The sequence below is a fragment of the Bombina bombina genome, chromosome 1, assembly GCF_027579735.1.
Source record: "Bombina bombina isolate aBomBom1 chromosome 1, aBomBom1.pri, whole genome shotgun sequence".
Classification (NCBI taxonomy): domain Eukaryota; kingdom Metazoa; phylum Chordata; class Amphibia; order Anura; family Bombinatoridae; genus Bombina; species Bombina bombina.
In genome coordinates this window covers 42,280,924-42,302,960 of record NC_069499.1, presented here as the reverse complement: position 1 = coordinate 42,302,960, position 22,037 = coordinate 42,280,924, and the positions used below count along the sequence as shown (strand labels likewise).

General features: G+C 43.5%; 1 protein-coding gene across 1 annotated transcript in view; it reads right to left on the bottom strand.

The window, feature by feature from the left end:
• ARMH4 (armadillo like helical domain containing 4) overlaps window positions 1–14,135 on the bottom strand; it is a 490,210-nt gene extending 476,075 nt beyond the window's left edge. The window contains exon 1 of the mRNA XM_053697321.1: window positions 13,990–14,135. The gene's annotated coding sequence lies outside the window, so the exon portion shown is untranslated. The remainder of the gene's footprint in view (window positions 1–13,989) is intronic.
• Between the last annotated feature and the right edge of the window lie 7,902 nt (window positions 14,136–22,037).

Below are 22,037 nucleotides of genomic sequence, written 5' to 3'. Positions count from 1 at the left end.
AAACCAGATCCTTTGAGGCCAGGCAGGATCTATTAGAATCCCAGACGCTCTCCCTTGCTTGATACAATGACTCGTGGAAAGAGAGCAAATGGAGGAAATAGGAATGCTAGACCGAAAAACCAGGGAGTCGTTAGGGCATCTATCAGGGCGGGTTATCCTGGAGAAATGCCTCCGGGTGAAGAGTCCACTCCCCGGAATAAAAGTCTGTCTGCTCAGAAAATCCACCTCCCAATTGTCCACTCCTGGAATGTGGATGGCAGATAGGAGACAATCATGAGCTTTCGCCCACTGCAGAATGCGAGTCACCTCCTTCATAGCCAAGGAACTCCAAGTTCCTCCCTGGTGGTTGATGTAAGCCACTGAGGTGATGTTGTCCAAATGGAATCTGATAAACCGGACTAAAGATAATTGAGTCCAAGCTATCAAAAGGCATTGAAAATTGCTCTCAACTCCAAGATGTTTATGGGGAGAAAAGATTCCTCTCGAGTCCACAGGCCCTGAGCTTTTAGAGAACCCCAAACTGCTACACAGCCGAATAGGCTGGCTCCAAGCCAGATTTCCTGACAAATCCACCACGAAGTGAGTCTCCTGTCAGGGAGTCCAGATTTATCCTCTGTGATAAGTCTGAATGGTCTCCTTTCCATTGAATGAGCATGCAAAGCTGCAGCGAACGCAAATGGAAACGAGCAAAAGGAATGATGTCCATGGAAGTCACTATCAGACCAATCACCTCCATGCATATAAAAGACAAGCAATTTAAAGTCCATTGTTGGATGAAAGGCAGACTGGAGAGAAAGGCCAGCAGCAAGAAGATTACATTTTCTGACGTCTGTCAGGAAAACCTTAATGGATAGGGAATCTATGATTGTCCCTAGGAAACACACTTGTAGCTGGAACTAGAGAACCGTGGGAACGTAGAAAAGACAGCATCTCTGTATGAGATTTTGCTAGTTGAAAAGATGATGCCTGAATCAAGAAGTCATCTAGATAAGGCATCACAGCAATTCCCTGGGATCTGATCTCTGCCAATAGAGCTCCGAGAAACTTGGAAAATTCTGGGAGCTGTGGCAAGAACATGTAAATACGTCTCCTTTAGGTTAAAGGTCATCATGGACTGACCTTCCTGAACCAAAGAAAGAATGGAACGAATAGTTTCCATCTTGAAGGATGGAGCCCTGAGGAATTTGTTTAGACACGAGGTCTAGGATGGGTCGGAAAATTCCCTCCTGTTTGGGAACCACAAATAGATTTGAATAAAATCCTGGACCAAGTTCCTCTAGAGGCACAGGAACAATAACTCCCAGGGAGGATAGGTCCTCTACGCCATATAAGAAGTTCTTCCTCTGTTATAAAAATACAAGGTTGCTCTCACCTGGATTAAAACCCAGACCTCTGGGATTCCAGTACATGACCTTAACCACTGAGTTATAGCTTGTCTGGATTGAGGTAGGTCTTGACAGGAGAAATCTTTCCCTTGGAGGGCAAGACTTGATCCTATTCTGATAATATAGAACCACGATGCCCAAACTAGGGACATAAAATGGTCTTAGTGAAAAAAGCACTAGACAATATGAGTACTGCATAAACCTGTGGCCATATAAAATGCTCAAGACTTGAAACAGAGCTGAAATCATGTTTCAATTAAATAAAAATTCTCTATAAAAGACAAGCAATTTAAAGTCCTGAGAGCACCCAGAACTATATTAAAAGGGACAGTCTACACCAGAATTGTTATTGGTTTTAAAAGATAGATAATCCCTTTATTACCCATTCCCCAGTTTTGCATAACCAACACAGTTATAATAATATACTTTTAACCTCTGTGATTATCTTGTATCTAAGCCTCTGCAAACTGCCCCTTTATTTCAGTTCTTTTGACAGACTTGCAGTTTAGCCAATCAGTGCCTGCTCCCAGATAACTTCACGTGCACGAGCACAGTGTTATCTATATGAAATATACGTGAATTAACACCCTCTAGTGGTGAAAAACTGTTAAAATGCATTCTGAGAAGTGGTGGCCTTCAAGGTCTAAGAAATTGGCATATGAACATCCTAGGTTAATCTTTTAGCTAAGAATACCAAGAGAACAAAGCAAAATTGGTGATAAAAGTAAATTGGAAAATTGTTTAAAATTACATGCTCTATGTGAATCATGAAAGTTTATTTTGGCCTAGACTGTCCCTTTAAGATTGCTCCAGTCATGCTCCTGAAATATAGAGAGGAAGTCATGTCACCATAAGGACATTGGATACCCAAGAAAATCTCAGTGTTCTGACACAGAGATCAATCCAGGGTGAAAGAATTTATGAGGACCCTGAGAGAAAAAGAACTCTACCTACAAAACCCTCTAAGGAGACAATTTAGGTTCCTAGTCTGAAAAACCTGAGCTCACGAGCGCTACCATTCATATAGCAATGCTCAGGCAGAAAAATTATCTGGGATCATATATAGGTAAATCAGAAATTCTGATATACAGGGAAAATAACCTGAGGATAATAGACAGTTGATCTAACCTGAAGGATAAAACAAGGTCTAAATACAGATAATACTGTACAGATTGAAAATGTTTCACACCTCGTTTAATAAAACATTGGATTCTTACACGCCACTGGGTGGCACCACAGAACTGACAATTCCTGAATATCAGGAAAAAGTACTGTATTCTAACCAGTCCACTACAAAAAAACTGACAGAAACTAGTTACAGAGAAGCATACAGCTACAGTCAGATAACACATAATAATTTAAAAAGACTGTGTAACACCTTAAGTAAATATTCCCTTAAAAATTCCTTCAACAAAGAAATAATGGACCGCCATTTGTATACTTCTAAACGGCAAAAATAAAAAGGGTACAATAGGGAAATATGCGCCAACTATATACAGGGAGCAGAGGGAATGCACTCAAGTGAAACCTCCGGTAAGGAAGAGGTTAACAAAACTAATAATGGCTAAAGCACTATACTAAAGTGCGTCACAGTGCTGCCATACAAACAACACATCCCCATACAGTCATACCCTATATATGCATACACTCTAGAGATATTACGGAGTGACTTACGCAGCTAAATGATTTGGGTACTCCTAAATACGCTCCGTTAACGCAATAAGCCGCTAACGCAATAAGGAGCCCTTATGTCCTATCTTACCCGGACATAAAATGAGAAGAGCTCCTCTGTCAAAAAGGCGCGAAGAAAAGGATCATAGATTATGCTATCTGCTGAGTGCAGAGATAAAATCTTGATCGTGCCAACGATCCTAACCATCCTTATTATGTGCATAAATAAAGACTTAGGCCTAGATTTGGAGTTCGGCGGTAGCCGTCAAAACCAGCGTTAGAGGCTCCTAACGCTGGTTTTGGGCGCCCGCTGGTATTTGGAGTCAGTGATTAAAGGGTCTAACGCTCACTTTTCAGCCGCGACTTTTCCATACCGCAGATCCCCCTACGCCATTTGCGTAGCCTATCTTTTCAATGGGATCTTTCTAACGCTGGTATTTAGAGTCGTTTCTGAAGTGAGCGTTAGAGCTCTAACGACAAAATTCCAGCCGCCTGAAAATAGCAGGAGTTAAGAGCTTTCTGGCTAACGCCGGTTCATAAAGCTCTTAACTACTGTACCCTAAAGTACACTAACACCCATAAACTACCTATGTACCCCTAAACCGAGCTCCCCCCACATCGCCGCCACTCGATTTAAATTTTTAACCCCTAATCTGCCGACCGCCACCTACGTTATACTTATGTACCCCTAATCTGCTACCCCTAACACCGCCGACCCCTATATTATATTTATTAACCCCTAACCTGCCCCCCACAACGTCGCCGCCAGCTACTTAAAATAATTAACCCCTAATCTTCCGACCGCAAAGCGCCGCCACCTACGTTATCCCTATGTACCCCTAATCTGCTACCCCTAACACCGCCGACCCCTATATTATATTTATTAACCCCTAATCTGCCCCCCACAACGTCGCCGACACCTGCCTACACTTATTAACCCCTAATCTGCCGAGCGGACCTGAGCGCTACTATAATAAAGTTATTAACCCCTAATCCACCTCACTAACCCTATCATAAATAGTATTAACCCCTAATCTGCCCTCCCTAACATCGCCGACACCTAACTTCAATTATTAACCCCTAATCTGCCGACCGGAGCTCACCGCTATTCTAATAAATGTATTAACCCCTAAAGCTAAGTCTAACCCTAACACTAACACCCCCCTAAGTTAAATATAATTTAAATCTAACGAAATTAATTAACTCTTATTAAATAAATTATTCCTATTTAAAGCTAAATACTTACCTGTAAAATAAACCCTAATATAGCTACAATATAAATTATAATTATATTATAGCTATTTTAGGATTAATATTTATTTTACAGGCAACTTTGTAATTATTTTAACCAGGTACAATAGCTATTAAATAGTTAAGAACTATTTAATAGTTACCTAGTTAAAATAATAACAAATTTACCTGTAAAATAAATCCTAACCTAAGATATAATTAAACCTAACACTACCCTATCAATAAAATAATTAAATAAACTACCTACAATTACCTACAATTAACCTAACACTACACTATCAATAAATTAATTAAACACAATTCCTACAAATAAATACAATTAAATAAACTAGCTAAAGTACAAAAAATAAAAAAGAACTAAGTTACAGAAAATAAAAAAATATTTACAAACATAAGAAAAATATTACAACAATTTTAAACTAATTACACCTACTCTAAGCCCCCTAATAAAATAACAAAGCCCCCCAAAATAAAAAATTCCCTACCCTATTCTAAATTAAAAAAGTTACAAGCTCTTTTACCTTACCAGCCCTGAACAGGGCCCTTTGCGGGGCATGCCCCAAGAATTTCAGCTCTTTTGCCTGTAAAAAAAAACATACAATACCCCCCCCCCCCAACATTACAACCCACCACCCACATACCCCTAATCTAACCCAAACCCCCCTTAAATAAACCTAACACTAATCCCCTGAAGATCTTCCTACCTTGTCTTCACCATCCAGGTATCACCGATCCGTCCTGGCTCCAAGATCTTCATCCAACCCAAGCGGGGGTTGGCGATCCATAATCCGGTGCTGAAGAGGTCCAGAAGAGGCTCCAAAGTCTTCCTCCTATCCGGCAAGAAGAGGACATCTGGACCGGCAAACATCTTCTCCAAGCGGCATCTTCGATCTTCTTCCATCCGGAGCGAAGTGGCAGGATCCTGAAGACCTCCAGCGCGGAACATCCATCCGGACCGACGACTGAACGACGAATGACTGTTCCTTTAAGGGACGTCATCCAAGATGGCGTCCCTCGAATTCCGATTGGCTGATAGGATTCTATCAGCCAATCGGAATTAAGGTAGGAATTTTCTGATTGGCTGATGGAATCAGCCAATCAGAATCTAGTTCAATCCGATTGGCCGATCCAATCAGCCAATCAGATTGAGCTCGCATTCTATTGGCTGATCGGAACAGCCAATAGAATGCGAGCTCAATCTGATTGGCTGATTGGATCAGCCAATCGGATTGAACTTGATTCTGATTGGCTGATTCCATCAGCCAATCAGAATTTTCCTACCTTAATTCCGATTGGCTGATAGAATCCTATCAGCCAATCGGAATTCGAGGGACGCCATCTTGGATGACGTCCCTTAAAGGAACAGTCATTCGTCGTTCAGTCGTCGGTCCGGATGGATGTTCCGCGCTGGAGGTCTTCAGGATCCTGCCACTTCGCTCCGGATGGAAGAAGATCGAAGATGCCGCTTGGAGAAGATGTTTGCCGGTCCGGATGTCCTCTTCTTGCCGGATAGGAGGAAGACTTTGGAGCCTCTTCTGGACCTCTTCAGCACCGGATTATGGATCGCCAACCCCCGCTTGGGTTGGATGAAGATCTTGGAGCCAGGACGGATCGGTGATACCTGGATGGTGAAGACAAGGTAGGAAGATCTTCAGGGGATTAGTGTTAGGTTTATTTAAGGGGGGTTTGGGTTAGATTAGGGGTATGTGGGTGGTGGGTTGTAATGTTGGGGGGGGGGTATTGTATGTTTTTTTTTACAGGCAAAAGAGCTGAAATTCTTGGGGCATGCCCCGCAAAGGGCCCTGTTCAGGGCTGGTAAGGTAAAAGAGCTTGTAACTTTTTTAATTTAGAATAGGGTAGGGAATTTTTTATTTTGGGGGGCTTTGTTATTTTATTAGGGGGCTTAGAGTAGGTGTAATTAGTTTAAAATTGTTGTAATATTTTTCTTATGTTTGTAAATATTTTTTTATTTTCTGTAACTTAGTTCTTTTTTATTTTTTGTACTTTAGCTAGTTTATTTAATTGTATTTATTTGTAGGAATTGTGTTTAATTAATTTATTGATAGTGTAGTGTTAGGTTAATTGTAGGTAATTGTAGGTAGTTTATTTAATTATTTTATTGCTAGGGTAGTGTTAGGTTTAATTATATCTTAGGTTAGGATTTATTTTACAGGTAAATTTGTTATTATTTTAACTAGGTAACTATTAAATAGTTCTTAACTATTTAATAGCTATTGTACCTGGTTAAAATAATTACAAAGTTGCCTGTAAAATAAATATTAATCCTAAAATAGCTATAATATAATTATAATTTATATTGTAGCTATATTAGGATTTATTTTACAGGTAAGTATTTAGCTTTAAATAGGAATAATTTATTTAATAAGAGTTAATTAATTTCGTTAGATTAAAATTATATTTAACTTAGGGGGGTGTTAGTGTTAGGGTTAGACTTAGCTTTAGGGGTTAATCCATTTATTAGAATAGCGGTGAGCTCCGATCGGAAGATTAGGGGTTAATAATTGAAGGTAGGTGTCGGCGATGTTAGGGAGGGCAGATTAGGGGTTAATACTATTTATGATAGGGTTAGTGAGGCGGATTAGGGGTTAATAACTTTATTATAGTAGCGCTCAGGTCCGCTCGGCAGATTAGGGGTTAATAAGTGTAGGCAGGTGTCGGCGACGTTGAGGGGGGCAGATTAGGGGTTAATAAATATAATATAGGGGTCGGCGATGTTAGGGCAGCAGATTAGGGGTACATAGGGATAACGTAGGTTGCGGCGGTTTACGGAGCGGCAGATTAGGGGTTTAAAGAAATATGCAGGTGTCAGCGATAGCGGGGGCGGCAGATTAGGGGTTAATAAGTGTAAGGTTAGGGGTCTTTAGACTCGGGGTACATGTTAGAGTGTTAGGTGCAGACGTAGGAAGGGTTTCCCCATAGGAAACAATGGGGCTGCGTTAGGAGCTGAACGCTGCTTTTTTGCAGGTGTTAGGTTTTTTTTCAGCTCAAACAGCCCCATTGTTTCCTATGGGGGAATCGTGCACGAGCACGTTTTTGAGGCCGGCCGCGTCCGTAAGCAACTCTGGTATCGAGAGTTGCATTTGCGGTAAAAATTCTCTACGCTCCTTTTTTGGAGCCTAACGCAGCATTTGTTTGAACTCTCGATACCAGAGTTAAATTTATGGTGCAGCCAGAAAAAAGCCCGCGGAGCGTTAACAGCCCTTTTACCGCCGAACTCCAAATCTAGGCCTTAGTACCCACAGCTTAGTACACATTCAGCCTTAGACGGAAATAATGATAAATTTATAATGATAAATAGAATCCGTCGTCAATAGGGAACCCCTGACTGCAAAGAGGCTTTGTTTCCCTATAAGCAATATAACCATTAGTGAGTTTGTGTAAACGAATGTGAGGGCATATATACACCCTGTCCCCATACAATATAAGCCTGGGTCTCTATGATACTTGACCCTTCAAAAAGGCTAAAGAGGCAGCATTAGATTTAATTAATCTTTCACTGGATTACCCAGGAATCTGCTCCGCCGCAAAATTTCCCAAACTTTGAGGAAATAACTGCATTAAAATACAAACCCTTCCTGAGGGTAACAGGTCCCACCGGGTCCCCGATTGTCTGTCCTCTTACTTTCACTCTTAGGGGTAGATTTCCCAATGTCTGTCCAACATGATACGCTGTAGCGTATCATGTCCGACAGACATATCTTACCTGCTTGTGCAATGCCGCACCCTGCAGATTCGCGGCCGCTAGCAGGGCGTGTCAATCAGCCCGATCGTATAGGATCGCGCGGATTGAAGACCGCAGCCTCAAAGGCAGCGGACAAGTTATAGAGCAGCGGTCTTTAGACCACTGCTTCATAACTGCTGTTTTCGGCGAGCCTCAAAACTCGGGCGGAAACAAGGGCCATTCGGCGCTTGTTAAATCTACCCCTTAGTGTGCAAAGAAAAATAAAATAAAGGACTTACAAACCAGGTTCTTCTGCTGTGGAGCATTTACAGCAGATGCAGGTCTGCCAGCCTCACCCGGCAGCTGACAGGGACCTGAATGCAAAAGAAAGAAAAGAGTAACCAACCCCGGCTTTCTGCAAAGGGGTAGCAAAATGTTAAAAGTAAAGCAAAGACTACCACGCCGCCTTTTAACTGCTAAAAGCCCCCATTACTCTTATTAAAGAGATTCGCATTTGCTTTTTATCCTTTGCTGAAGGAACAGCATTGCACTACTAGCAGCAAGCTGAACACATCTAGTTAGCCCATCACAAAGACAAATGTATGAAGGAACCAATCAGCGAGCTCCCACTAGTGTAAGATATGTGCATTGTCATTTTCAACAATGGATACCAAGAAAACAAAGCACATTTGAAAATAAGTCTGATTCTTGCAAGTTTAATTTGGACTTTCCTACCCCTTTCATTTAAAAAATGAGGTTTGAGTGGCTGGTTATATTATAGAATTGATGTGCCACATCACTAAGGAAAAGTGACAACACACAGTCTAAATCACAGTATTTTTTCATTGACGTGGAGCATGAACTGAAAATGAAATTACTTTATTGCATGCAAAGCTTGTTGAATATTAGAGGGAATGCTGGTGTCCAATTACACTCCTTGAGGGCCACAAACAGGCCAGAATTTCAGGAACTTCTGCTTGAGGAAAGGTAAATTAAACAGGTTCTGTTAGTTTAAGACCTAAACATAGTGAGAGGTTTTGAGCACCAAGTACAAAGCAAGTGCTCAGAGTCAGAACTTTACACTACAGGAAACCATTAACCCTTAAAAATAATAAGCACACAATCACTGGCGCTCACCCAAACATCCAAGTTAGAAAAACCTATAGTTCTCTATGTGTTTGTGTGACAACTGAAACTGCCCCTCCTGGCACTGAATATCCTGACCCCTCTTTAGACAACCCCCCCCAATAATGTCTCATTTATTCTACTGCACATGCCTTGGTCTATTCACCCCACACACCTCATTGCTTTTCAAGTCTATGCTGAGGGCAGCACTGGACTTTATCCAAACCCTGCCTGACTGTCCAAGATCATGGAAATATAAATTATACTGTTGGGGGGGAACTTTAGTCCATTTCAGTTTGTTTTAATTTACCAATCACAGTAAAGGTTCAGCAGTATCAAAGATACCAAGAGAATAAAGGTTGAAAAGTTGTCTAAAATGACATGCTCTATCTGAATCATGAGCAAACAAGGTTGACTTCACTGTCCCTTTAAAGGGATATTCTGGTATAAAAATAAAATCCTCTTTTGTTAAAGCATTTCATTTATAATTGAAATATTGTTTCCTTGCAAATTAGTTAAAGGCAGAGTGAAGCACACGATGTGCTCCCATGATGCTCCAAATAAGGGAACTACAGGTAGGCCAATCAGGAGCAGGCATATGTATGTATGTTACACTCACCAGTAAAGTCATTATCTGCAGCAGTACTGGGGAATGTTTTTCACTATATATTTAACTCCTTTGTAGGATTTTCTTCAAAATTAAAATGCTCTAACAAAAAGAATGTCCCTTTAAACTGTAAAATAAAACTTGGGCTGCAACTAACGATTATTTTCATAATTGATTAATCGGCCAATTATTTTTTCGATTAATCGACTAATCGGATAAATAGAGAATCAATAATAGTTTTCTATGTTTTAAATAAAATCCACATAATAAGTGTTACAAATATAAACTTCAGACTAAAACTTTACATTAACACAACTCTTTCTTCAATTTTTAAGCAGCAGAGCACAGTTTTATAATTATACAAAACCACAAACTGTTTGAAAAGAGGTAGAACTAGAAAGAGTTAGACTATCACTGTTAATAACATTCTGTTACTCACTCTTTCAGAAACTTTGCATTGAAATGCAAAAATCTCAACATGTCCACATGCTTCTAGCTAAGGCTGGTTCTCTGTTTGCAGCTATATTTCCTGCTGCAGAGAAAAGGCTGTTGAGGTGTATAAGTAGGGTTTTACCAATTTCACCAAAGTGGGATATTTATCTTTGTTAGCTCTTCACCAATGCAAAGTGTTTTCTACCTTGGCAAGGGACCTCTCAATAAAGTAACCCTTGACTTCATTCTAACATAAAAATATCTTGAATATCTATATGCAATGGTAAATAACCAGCTATAAGGTTAGGGGAAATATCTAGTCCGCTCTAAAAATAAAGAATATATACTTATAAAGGTTGAATCTGGTACATATCACAATTTATTAAAAATATAAAAAAACAATAAAAATCAATAGCACTAAGGACTGTATATCAATATCAGGACAAAGCCTTACACATTTATTTATACAGTACATATAATCAGCAATAGCAAGCAATACGCTAATAATTGTGCAAACAGATAATAGTGCACATCAATTTAAATAACTCCCATCAATCTAGGGGCTAGGTGTAGATAACAAGCTCAGCACTATATCATGCAAAGCATAGTTCCAAATCACCAGATTTAATATAAACAATCCAAATGATGACTATTATATCTGGGTTGCACATAAGCCAGGGGTAGTTGTAAACGTATACTGTCCTGAAAAAGTGAAAAGTAGACGTCTGTAGATGTCCTTTAGGCTAAGGACATAACCATAAAACACAATACTATGTGCAGGGGCTCATTAGAGTGAAGCAGCTGGTGTTGTGCACAGACCAACTAATTGCAAACCAACTAATCAATTAATCGATTATGAGATTCGTTGACAACTATTTTCATAATCGATTATTATCGATTATGACGATTAGTTGTTGCAGCTCTAAATAAAACCATTTACAAGACAATATCTAGTCTGTACATTTTCCTAAAACATCTAAGCTTATGGGTTTCTATCCCAGACATGAACTCCCTTGTGGCACTCGTCCACTTCTGCCAGAAGTTTACTCCGCTTATCTACCGTATGTTTTACTGTCACAAACTGCTTCCAAATCTACTACCATCAAACTTCCATACATGTTCTCTTGTCTCATTTTCTTTTCATAAAATACTTCTCTCCGGAACTCAACATGCTAAAGTAAGTGTTGTCTCTTTTTTTGATCATGCACCATTTATAAGTCTCTGCTGAATTGGTCTTTAATTAGTTACGGTTTTCAGAAAATGCAGCATGAATAGGTCAATAAATGACTGACCAAACTTAGCATCAAAACAATTCCCCTGTGAGCGTTCTAATCATTTTACAAATCACTACTTCTCCATCATGAAATTATACATAGTTATACACTGAAGCAAAAACATAGATTATGACATGATGCAATCTAATATAGTGTGTGTGTGTATATGTGTATATATATATATATATATATATATATATATATATAATAACCAGGAAGAAAAGTCCAGAGGCGGTATCCAGAATAAAAACGTAACTTTTATTTGAACGTTTTTAAAAGCATCAAATAGTTTCCAAAAGGTGCATGTTAGACAGAATACCCCAGTCTAACGCGTTTCAGCCGTATGGCCGTACTCATAGACTGCTGTGGTATTCTGTGTTTACAAAGAATATATACAGGTGCAGATAAAACAATTAATGACGTTGTCCAATTAAAAACATTTCTTGCTAACAAGCACTATTTTTAACACTTTCTTGAACATATCATAGGAAACCATTTTTTTAAACAACAGAGGTTTATTTGATTTAAAGCATTTACATTGACAAAAAAGCTTATAGTATCATGCTGCCAGTGTAACTCTATTGCTATTTGTATTTATTCTTTAAAATTATGAATTTCCTTATATGCCAATTATTTTTGAAATATTTGTTCATTGATATATATATATATATATATATATATATATACACATACACTGTATGTGTGTTTGTGTATATATATATATATATATATATATATATATCTGCATATGTGTGTGTGTGTATATATATATATATATATATATGTATATATATGTATATATATATATATGTAAGTCAGGTATTTCAAATATGTCAATTTTTTTGATAAGTAACATGCCAGTCAGCGACACCTTATATCCAATGAGTTAAACATGTTACTAAAGCTATTATATCCACATAGAGGAAAAAAGCGCTCAAAGTCCTTGCAGTAAAAAGTGAAAAATGTTTATTGGGACAAAATTTAAAAACAAACAATTCGTACTAAATAGGACATGATAAAATCCTGGTTGTGATGCAGGTGCACAAAGCAGACATGTTTCGTGCTCAAACAGCACTTGTTCACTTACTAAAGCTATTAGTTGGTAAGAAATGCCAATGAAATGCAAGTCACGACTCATGTATACTGGCATTTACACTTACAGTTTACAATTTATGTCCCTTAAATACTCTTTATGAAGTGAAACTTCTGATTACAAACCTTTAATGACTCATAATTTTACATTTTTACAATTAGCCATTTCAATCCAACTATTCCTATTCTATGAAACAATACAATGAAATCAAATTAAAAAGTAATATGTTTTATGCCACTCATACCCAAAAATATATCATTTTGGCTGTAATTAAAACAGATTAGTGGACACGTGTGCAAGACAGAACACAGTTCATCAAATATAATGGCATCAACATAAAAGTGTATAATTTGATTGCAAGCTCCTTGTGACAAAAGCTCTTATGTAATGTTTATATACAAACTAACCATATGCTGCTATCATTTTGCTTACAATACTTTACATTTCAAGCACTCTGGCTCTGAACTTTACCCACTTCCCACACACCTCATTGTATGATGTGTATGTCACGCTGGCGGAGTGCGCACACATATGCACTGTAAGCCCCTTACTTATGCACATATAGTGCTGATGTATAAAGCTGTGATTCACAAACAAGAGATAGTGATACGTACACACAAAGTCATGTAAACAAATATATTATGGATACAGGAGCAAGTGCATACTGTACATATACTCCCTTACTAGTATATAGTCGTGTATTGTGACACACTTATAAACCTTCACATTTCAGGAATATGTACATAATCATACATGACTACACAACACACACACACATATATATATATATATATACACACACACACAAACAAAAATGCACACTGATACATACATCTATTTAAAGTGCACACAGGGTACAGTGCACATATATCACACCCACTGATACACAAACACTTTTGTTTAGCATATATACCTATCACACACATATACATAAATACAGAACAGTACAGTACACTCACATTTATCAGACACACACACACACATATATATATAAATACAGTACAGCACTCACACATTTATCACATACACACATCACACAATGTAGCATACGCACATATATCACACACACACATATATATATATATATATATATATATATATATATATATATACACATATACACAGAAACATCACACGCACATTTATCACATACACAGACATAAATATATCACACACACACACATAGAGTACATGTATCACACGCACATTTATCACATACACAGACATAAATATATCACACACACACATAGAGTACATGTATCTCACACGCACATTTATCACGCACACAGATACACACACATCACGCGCACATATACACACATATCACGCGCACATTTATCACAGATATATATATATCACACACACACATATATCAGAGATACACACACGCCACTGCGCACACAGGGAGCGGCTCAGCCTTTGTTCCCATCCCCGCCAGGGCAGAGGGCACCATATCCCACCTCACTTACCCCACAGCTCATCAGACCTGCCCCGGGCTCGCCATATTCAGCGGCACCAATAGTCTCCAAAGAGCGGCAGGTGTAGCATCCAGCACTGCCAGTCTCAGCAACCGCCCGACCTGATCAAGTGCCCCGCCTGGCAACGAGCATGCGCAGCCCGCCCCCAGGCAGTGCACAGAGAAGGAAGGCTGGGGCAGAATAGGGATAATCAATGTACAGGGAGAAAAGATTAGGGTAACAGAGAGGGAGGCAGGGGCAGAATAGGGATAATCAGTGCACAAGGAGAAATAGGGATAATCAGTGCACAGGGAGAAGAGGTTAGGCAGGCTAGGGTAACAGAGAGGGATGCAGGGGCAGAATAGGGATAATCAGTGCACAAGGAGAAATAGGGATAATCAGTGCACAGGGAGAAGAGGTTAGGCAGGCTAGGGTAACAGAGAGGGATGCAGGGGCAGACTGGGTGTAATCAGTGTACAGGGAGAAGAGGATAGGCAGTTTAGGGTAACAGAGAGGGAGGCAGAATAGGTATAATCAGTGTACAGGGAGAAGAGGTTAGACAGGTTAGGGTAACAGAGAGGGGGGCAGGGGCAGAATAGGGATAATCAGTGTACAGGGAGAAGAGGTTAGGCAGTTTAGGGTAACAGAGAGGGAGGCAGAATAGGGATAATCAGTGTACAGGGAGAAGAGGTTAGGCAGGTTAGGGTAACAGAGAGGGGGGCAGGGGCAGAATAGGGATAATCAGTGTACAGGGAGAAGAGGTTAGGCAGTTTAGGGTAACAGAGAGGGGGGCAGAATAGGGATAATCAGTGTACAGGGAGAAGAGGTTAGGCAGGTTAGGGTAACAGAGAGGGATGCAGGGGCAGACTGGGTGTAATCAGTGTACAGGGAGAAGAGGATAGGCAGTTTAGGGTAACAGAGAGGGAGGCAGAATAGGGATAATCAGTGTACAGGGAGAAGAGGTTAGGCAGGTTAGGGTAACAGAGAGGGATGCAGGGGCAGACTGGGTGTAATCAGTGTACAGGGAGAAGAGGATAGGCAGTTTAGGGTAACAGAGAGGGAGGCAGAATAGGGATAATCAGTGTACAGGGAGAAGAGGTTAGGCAGGTTAGGGTAACAGAGAGGGAGGCAGGGGCAGAATAGGGATAATCAGTGTACAGGGAGAAGAGGTTAGGCAGTTTAGGGTAACAGAGAGGGGGGGCAGAATAGGGATAATCAGTGTACAGGGAGAAGAGGTTAGGCAGGTTAGGGTAACAGAGAGGGAGGCAGAATAGGGATAATCAGTGTACAGGGAGAAGAGGTTAGGCAGGTTAGGGTAACAGAGAGGGGGGCAGGGGCAGAATAGGGATAATCAGTGTACAGGGAGAAGAGGTTAGGCAGTTTAGGGTAACAGAGAGGGGGGCAGAATAGGGATAATCAGTGTACAGGGAGAAGAGGTTAGGCAGGTTAGGGTAACAGAGAGGGAGGCAGAATAGGGATAATCAGTGTACAGGGAGAAGAGGTTAGGCAGGTTAGGGTAACAGAGAGGGAGGCAGGGGCAGAATAGGGATAATCAGTGTACAGGGAGAAGAGGTTAGGCAGTTTAGGGTAACAGAGAGGGGGGCAGAATAGGGATAATCAGTGTACAGGGAGAAGAGGTTAGGCAGGTTAGGGTAACAGAGAGGGATGCAGGGGCAGACTGGGTGTAATCAGTGTACAGGGAGAAGAGGATAGGCAGTTTAGGGTAACAGAGAGGGAGGCAGAATAGGGATAATCAGTGTACAGGGAGAAGAGGTTAGGCAGGTTAGGGTAACAGAGAGGGATGCAGGGGCAGACTGGGTGTAATCAGTGTACAGGGAGAAGAGGATAGGCAGTTTAGGGTAACAGAGAGGGAGGCAGAATAGGGATAATCAGTGTACAGGGAGAAGAGGTTAGGCAGGTTAGGGTAACAGAGAGGGAGGCAGGGGCAGAATAGGGATAATCAGTGTACAGGGAGAAGAGGTTAGGCAGTTTAGGGTAACAGAGAGGGAGGCAGAATAGGGATAATCAGTGTACAGGGAGAAGAGGTTAGGCAGGTTAGGGTAACAGAGAGGGGGGCAGGGGCAGAATAGGGATAATCAGTGTACAGGGAGAAGAGGTTAGGCAGTTTAGGGTAACAGAGAGGGGGGCAGAATAGGGATAATCAGTGTACAGGGAGAAGAGGTTAGGCAGGTTAGGGTAACAGAGAGGGATGCAGGGGCAGACTGGGTGTAATCAGTGTACAGGGAGAAGAGGATAGGCAGTTTAGGGTAACAGAGAGGGAGGCAGAATAGGGATAATCAGTGTACAGGGAGAAGAGGTTAGGCAGGTTAGGGTAACAGAGAGGGATGCAGGGGCAGACTGGGTGTAATCAGTGTACAGGGAGAAGAGGATAGGCAGTTTAGGGTAACAGAGAGGGAGGCAGAATAGGGATAATCAGTGTACAGGGAGAAGAGGTTAGACAGGTTAGGGTAACAGAGAGGGGGGCAGGGGCAGAATAGGGATAATCAGTGTACAGGGAGAAGAGGTTAGGCAGTTTAGGGTAACAGAGAGGGAGGCAGAATAGGGATAATCAGTGTACAGGGAGAAGAGGTTAGGCAGGTTAGGGTAACAGAGAGGGGGGCAGGGGCAGAATAGGGATAATCAGTGTACAGGGAGAAGAGGTTAGGCAGTTTAGGGTAACAGAGAGGGGGGCAGAATAGGGATAATCAGTGTACAGGGAGAAGAGGTTAGGCAGGTTAGGGTAACAGAGAGGGATGCAGGGGCAGACTGGGTGTAATCAGTGTACAGGGAGAAGAGGTTAGGCAGTTTAGGGTAACAGAGAGGGAGGCAGAATAGGGATAATCAGTGTACAGGGAGAAGAGGTTAGGCAGGTTAGGGTAACAGAGAGGGATGCAGGGGCAGACTGGGTGTAATCAGTGTACAGGGAGAAGAGGATAGGCAGTTTAGGGTAACAGAGAGGGAGGCAGAATAGGGATAATCAGTGTACAGGGAGAAGAGGTTAGGCAGGTTAGGGTAACAGAGAGGGAGGCAGGGGCAGAATAGGGATAATCAGTGTACAGGGAGAAGAGGTTAGGCAGTTTAGGGTAACAGAGAGGGGGGGCAGAATAGGGATAATCAGTGTACAGGGAGAAGAGGTTAGGCAGGTTAGGGTAACAGAGAGGGAGGCAGAATAGGGATAATCAGTGTACAGGGAGAAGAGGTTAGGCAGGTTAGGGTAACAGAGAGGGGGGCAGGGGCAGAATAGGGATAATCAGTGTACAGGGAGAAGAGGTTAGGCAGTTTAGGGTAACAGAGAGGGGGGCAGAATAGGGATAATCAGTGTACAGGGAGAAGAGGTTAGGCAGGTTAGGGTAACAGAGAGGGAGGCAGAATAGGGATAATCAGTGTACAGGGAGAAGAGGTTAGGCAGGTTAGGGTAACAGAGAGGGGGGCAGGGGCAGAATAGGGATAATCAGTGTACAGGGAGAAGAGGTTAGGCAGTTTAGGGTAACAGAGAGGGGGGCAGAATAGGGATAATCAGTGTACAGGGAGAAGAGGTTAGGCAGGTTAGGGTAACAGAGAGGGATGCAGGGGCAGACTGGGTGTAATCAGTGTACAGGGAGAAGAGGATAGGCAGTTTAGGGTAACAGAGAGGGAGGCAGAATAGGGATAATCAGTGTACAGGGAGAAGAGGTTAGGCAGGTTAGGGTAACAGAGAGGGATGCAGGGGCAGACTGGGTGTAATCAGTGTACAGGGAGAAGAGGATAGGCAGGTTAGGGTAACAGAGAGGGGGGCAGGGGCAGACTGGGTGTAATCAGTGTACAGGGAGAAGAGGTTAGGCAGGTTAGGGTAACAGAGAGGGGGGCAGAATAGGGATAATCAGTGTACAGGGAGAAGAGGTTAGGCAGTTTAGGGTAACAGAGAGGGGGGCAGAATAGGGATAATCAGTGTACAGGGAGAAGAGGTTAGGCAGGTTAGGGTAACAGAGAGGGATGCAGGGGCAGACTGGGTGTAATCAGTGTACAGGGAGAAGAGGATAGGCAGTTTAGGGTAACAGAGAGGGAGGCAGAATAGGGATAATCAGTGTACAGGGAGAAGAGGTTAGGCAGGTTAGGGTAACAGAGAGGGAGGCAGGGGCAGAATAGGGATAATCAGTGTACAGGGAGAAGAGGTTAGGCAGTTTAGGGTAACAGAGAGGGGGGGCAGAATAGGGATAATCAGTGTACAGGGAGAAGAGGTTAGGCAGGTTAGGGTAACAGAGAGGGATGCAGGGGCAGACTGGGTGTAATCAGTGTACAGGGAGAAGAGGTTAGGCAGGTTAGGGTAACAGAGAGGGGGGCAGAATAGGGATAATCAGTGTACAGGGAGAAGAGGTTAGGCAGTTTAGGGTAACAGAGAGGGGGGCAGAATAGGTATAATCAGTGTACAGGGAGAAGAGGTTAGGCAGTTTAGGGTAACAGAGAGGGGGGCAGAATAGGGATAATCAGTGTACAGGGAGAAGAGGTTAGGCAGGTTAGGGTAACAGAGAGGGAGGCAGGGGCAGAATAGGGATAATCAGTGTACAGGGAGAAATAGGGATAATCAGTGCACAGGGAGAAGAGGTTAGGCAGGCTAGGGTAACAGAGAGGGATGCAGGGGCAGACTGGGTGTAATCAGTGTACAGGGAGAAGAGGTTAGGCAGGTTAGGGTAACAGAGAGGGGGGCAGAATAGGGATAATCAGTGTACAGCGAGAAGAGGTTAGGCAGGTTAGGGTAACAGAGAGGGAGGCAGGGGCAGAATAGGGATAATCAGTGTACAGGGAGAAGAGGTTAGGCAGGTTAGGGTAACAGAGAGGGATGCAGGGGCAGACTGGGTGTAATCAGTGTACAGGGAGAAGAGGTTAGGCAGGTTAGGGTAACAGAGAGGGGGGCAGAATAGGGATAATCAGTGTACAGGGAGAAGAGATCAGGCAGGTTAGGGTAACAGAAAGGGTGGCAGGGGCAGAATATGGATAATCAGTGTACAGGGAGAAGAGATTAGGCAGGTTAGGGTAACAGAGAGGGAGACAGGGGCAGAATAGGGATAATTAGTGTACAGAGAGAAGAGGTTAGGCAGGTTAGGGTAACAGAGAGGGAGGCTGGGGTAGAATAGGGATAATCAGTGTACAGGGAGAAGAGGTTAGGCAGGTTAGGGTAACAGAGAGGGAGGCAGGGGCAGAATAGGGATAATCAGTGTACAGGGAGAAGAGGTTAGGCAGGTTAAGGTAACAGAGAGGGAGGCAGGGGCAGATTAGAGATAATCAGTGTACAGGGAGAAGAGATTAGGCAGGTTAGGGTAACAGAGAGGGTGGCAGGGGCAGAATAGGGATAATCATTGTACAGGGAGAAGAGGTTAGGCAGGTTAGGGTAACAGAGAGGGAGGCTGGGGCAGAATAGGGATAATCAGTGTACACGGAGAAGAGGATAGGCAGTTTAGGGTAACAGAGAGGGAGGCAGAATAGGGATAATCAATGTACAGGGAGAAGAGGTTAGGCAGGTTAGGGTAACAGAGAGGGAGGCAGGGGCAGAATAGGGATAATCACTGTACAGGGAGAAAAGGTTAGGCAGGTTAGGGTAACAGAGAGGGAGGCAGGGGCAGAATAGGGATAATCAGTGTACAGGGAGAAAAGGTTAGGGTAACAGAGAGGGAGGCTGGGCAGAATAGGGATAATCAGTGTACAGGGAGAAGAGGTTAGGCAGGTTAGGGTAACAGAGAGGGAGGCAGGGGCAGAATAGGGATAATCGGTGTACAGGGAGAAGAGGTTAGGCAGGTTAGGGTAACAAAGAGGGAGGCAGGGGCAGAATAGGGATAATCGGTGTACAGGGAGAAGAGGTTAGGCAGGTTAGGGTAACAGAGAGGGAGGCAGGGGCAAACTGGGTGTAATTAGGAAATAGTACGGGACAAGGTTAGGAAAGAGGTAAACAAAGTGACAGGAGGCACACAGGGCACAAAGAGAGGGACAGGACACACACAGAGTAGCCAGGGTCAAACACAGCAAAGAGGCAGGGACAAGTAGAGCACACAGAGGGCAGGTAGGACACAGACTAGGATAAGCAGGGCACACAGAAGAGGCAGGGGCAAGTAGAGCACACAGAGGGCAGGTAGGACACATACTAGGATAAGTAGGGCAAACACCGAAGAGGCAGGGGCAAGTAGAGCACACAGAGGGCAGGTAGGACACAGACTAGGATAAGCAGGGCACACAGAAGAGGCAGGGGCAAGTAGAGCTCACAGAGGGCAGGTAGGACACATATTAGGAAAAGCAGGGCACACACAGAAGAGACAGGGGCAAGTAGAGCACACAGAGGGCAGTTAGGACACAGACTAGGATAAGCAGGGCACACACAAAAGAGGCAGGGGCAAGTAGAGCACACAGAGGGCAGGTAGGACACAGACTAGGATAAGCAGGGCACACACAGAAGAGGCAGGGGCAAGTAGAGCAGACATGGCAGCCAGGATACACAGATGATAAGCAGGGCACACACAAAAGAGGCAGGGGCAAGAAAGGCGGGCAGGACACACAGGAGATGAGCCAGACAGGGGACAGAGACGGCAAGGAGAGAACACAGAGGGGGGAGACAGGGCACGTAAAGGAGCACAAAGGGAGAGGCTAGGATATGGTAAAGCAGGGACAGGATAGAATGGCAAGCAAAAGAAAGGAGGCAGGGACAGGCAGGTAACACAAGGGCAGGCAAGGGCAATGGGGATAGGGAGGGCATACACAAGGGAGGCAGGATCAGAATAAGTACAGGAAGGGCACAAAGAGTGGAAATAGAGGCAGTTTACTCAGAGGGGAGGCAGAGGCAGGCAGTTTACACAGAGGGAGAGGCAGGCAGTTTACACAGAGGGGGAGGCAGAGGCAGGCAGTTTACACAGAGGGAAGGCAGAGGCAGGCAGTTTACACAGAGGGGAGCCACAGATGGGAGACAGAGGAAGGCAGTTTACACACAGGGTTTTACACAGAGGGAAGGCAAAGGCAGGCAGTTTACACAGAGGGGAGGCAGAGGCAGGCAGTTTACACAGAGGGGAGGCAGATGCAGGCAGTTTACACAGAGGGAAGGCAGAGGCAGGCAGTTTACACAGAGGGGAGGGAGAGGCAGGCAGTTTACACAGAGGGGAGGCAGGCAGTTTACACAGAGGGGAGGCAGAGGCAGGCAGTTTACACAGAGGGGAGGCAGAGGCAGTCAGCTTATTCAGAGGGGGAGACAGGCAGGCAGATTACACAGAGAGGAGGCAGGCAGTTTACACAGCGGGAAGGCAGAGGAAGTCAGTTTACTCAGAGGGGAGACAGAGGCAGCCAGTTTACACAGAGGGGAGGCAGAGGCATCCAGTTTACACAGAGGCAGGCAGTTTACACAGAGGGGAGGCAGAGACAGGCAGTTTACACAGAGGGGAGGCAGAGACAGGCAGTTTACACAGAGGGGAGGCAGGCAGTTTACACAGAGGGAAGGCAGAGGCAGTCAGTTTACTCAGAGGGAAGACAGAGGCAGGCAGTTTACACAGAAGGGAAGCAGAGGCAGCCAGTTTACACAGAGGCAGGCAGTTTACACAGAGGGGAGGCAGAGGCAGGCAGTTTACATAGAGGGGAGGCAGAGGCAGGCAGTTTACACAGAGGGGAGGCAGGAGCAGTCAATTTATACAGATAGGAGGCAGAGGCAGTTAATTTACACAGATCAGAGACAGGTAGTTTATATAGATGGAAGGCAGAGGCAGTCAGTTTACTCAGAGGGGAGACAGAGGCAGGCAGTTTACACAGAAAGGAAGCAGAGGCAGCCAGTTTACACAGGGGGGAGGCAGTTTTCACAGAGGTGGGAAAGGCAGAACACTCATAGGGGATGCAGGCAGTTTACACAGAGGGAAGGCAGAGGCAGTCAGTTTACACAGAGGGGAGGCAGGGGCAGGCAATTTACACAGAGGGAAGGAAGTGTACACAGAGGGAAGGTATAGGCAATCAATTTACACAGAGGGGAGGTAGAGGTAGGCAATTTACACAGAGGGGAGGCAGAGGGAGACAGTTTACACAGAGGGGAGGCAGAGGCAGGGAGTTTACACAGAGGGGAG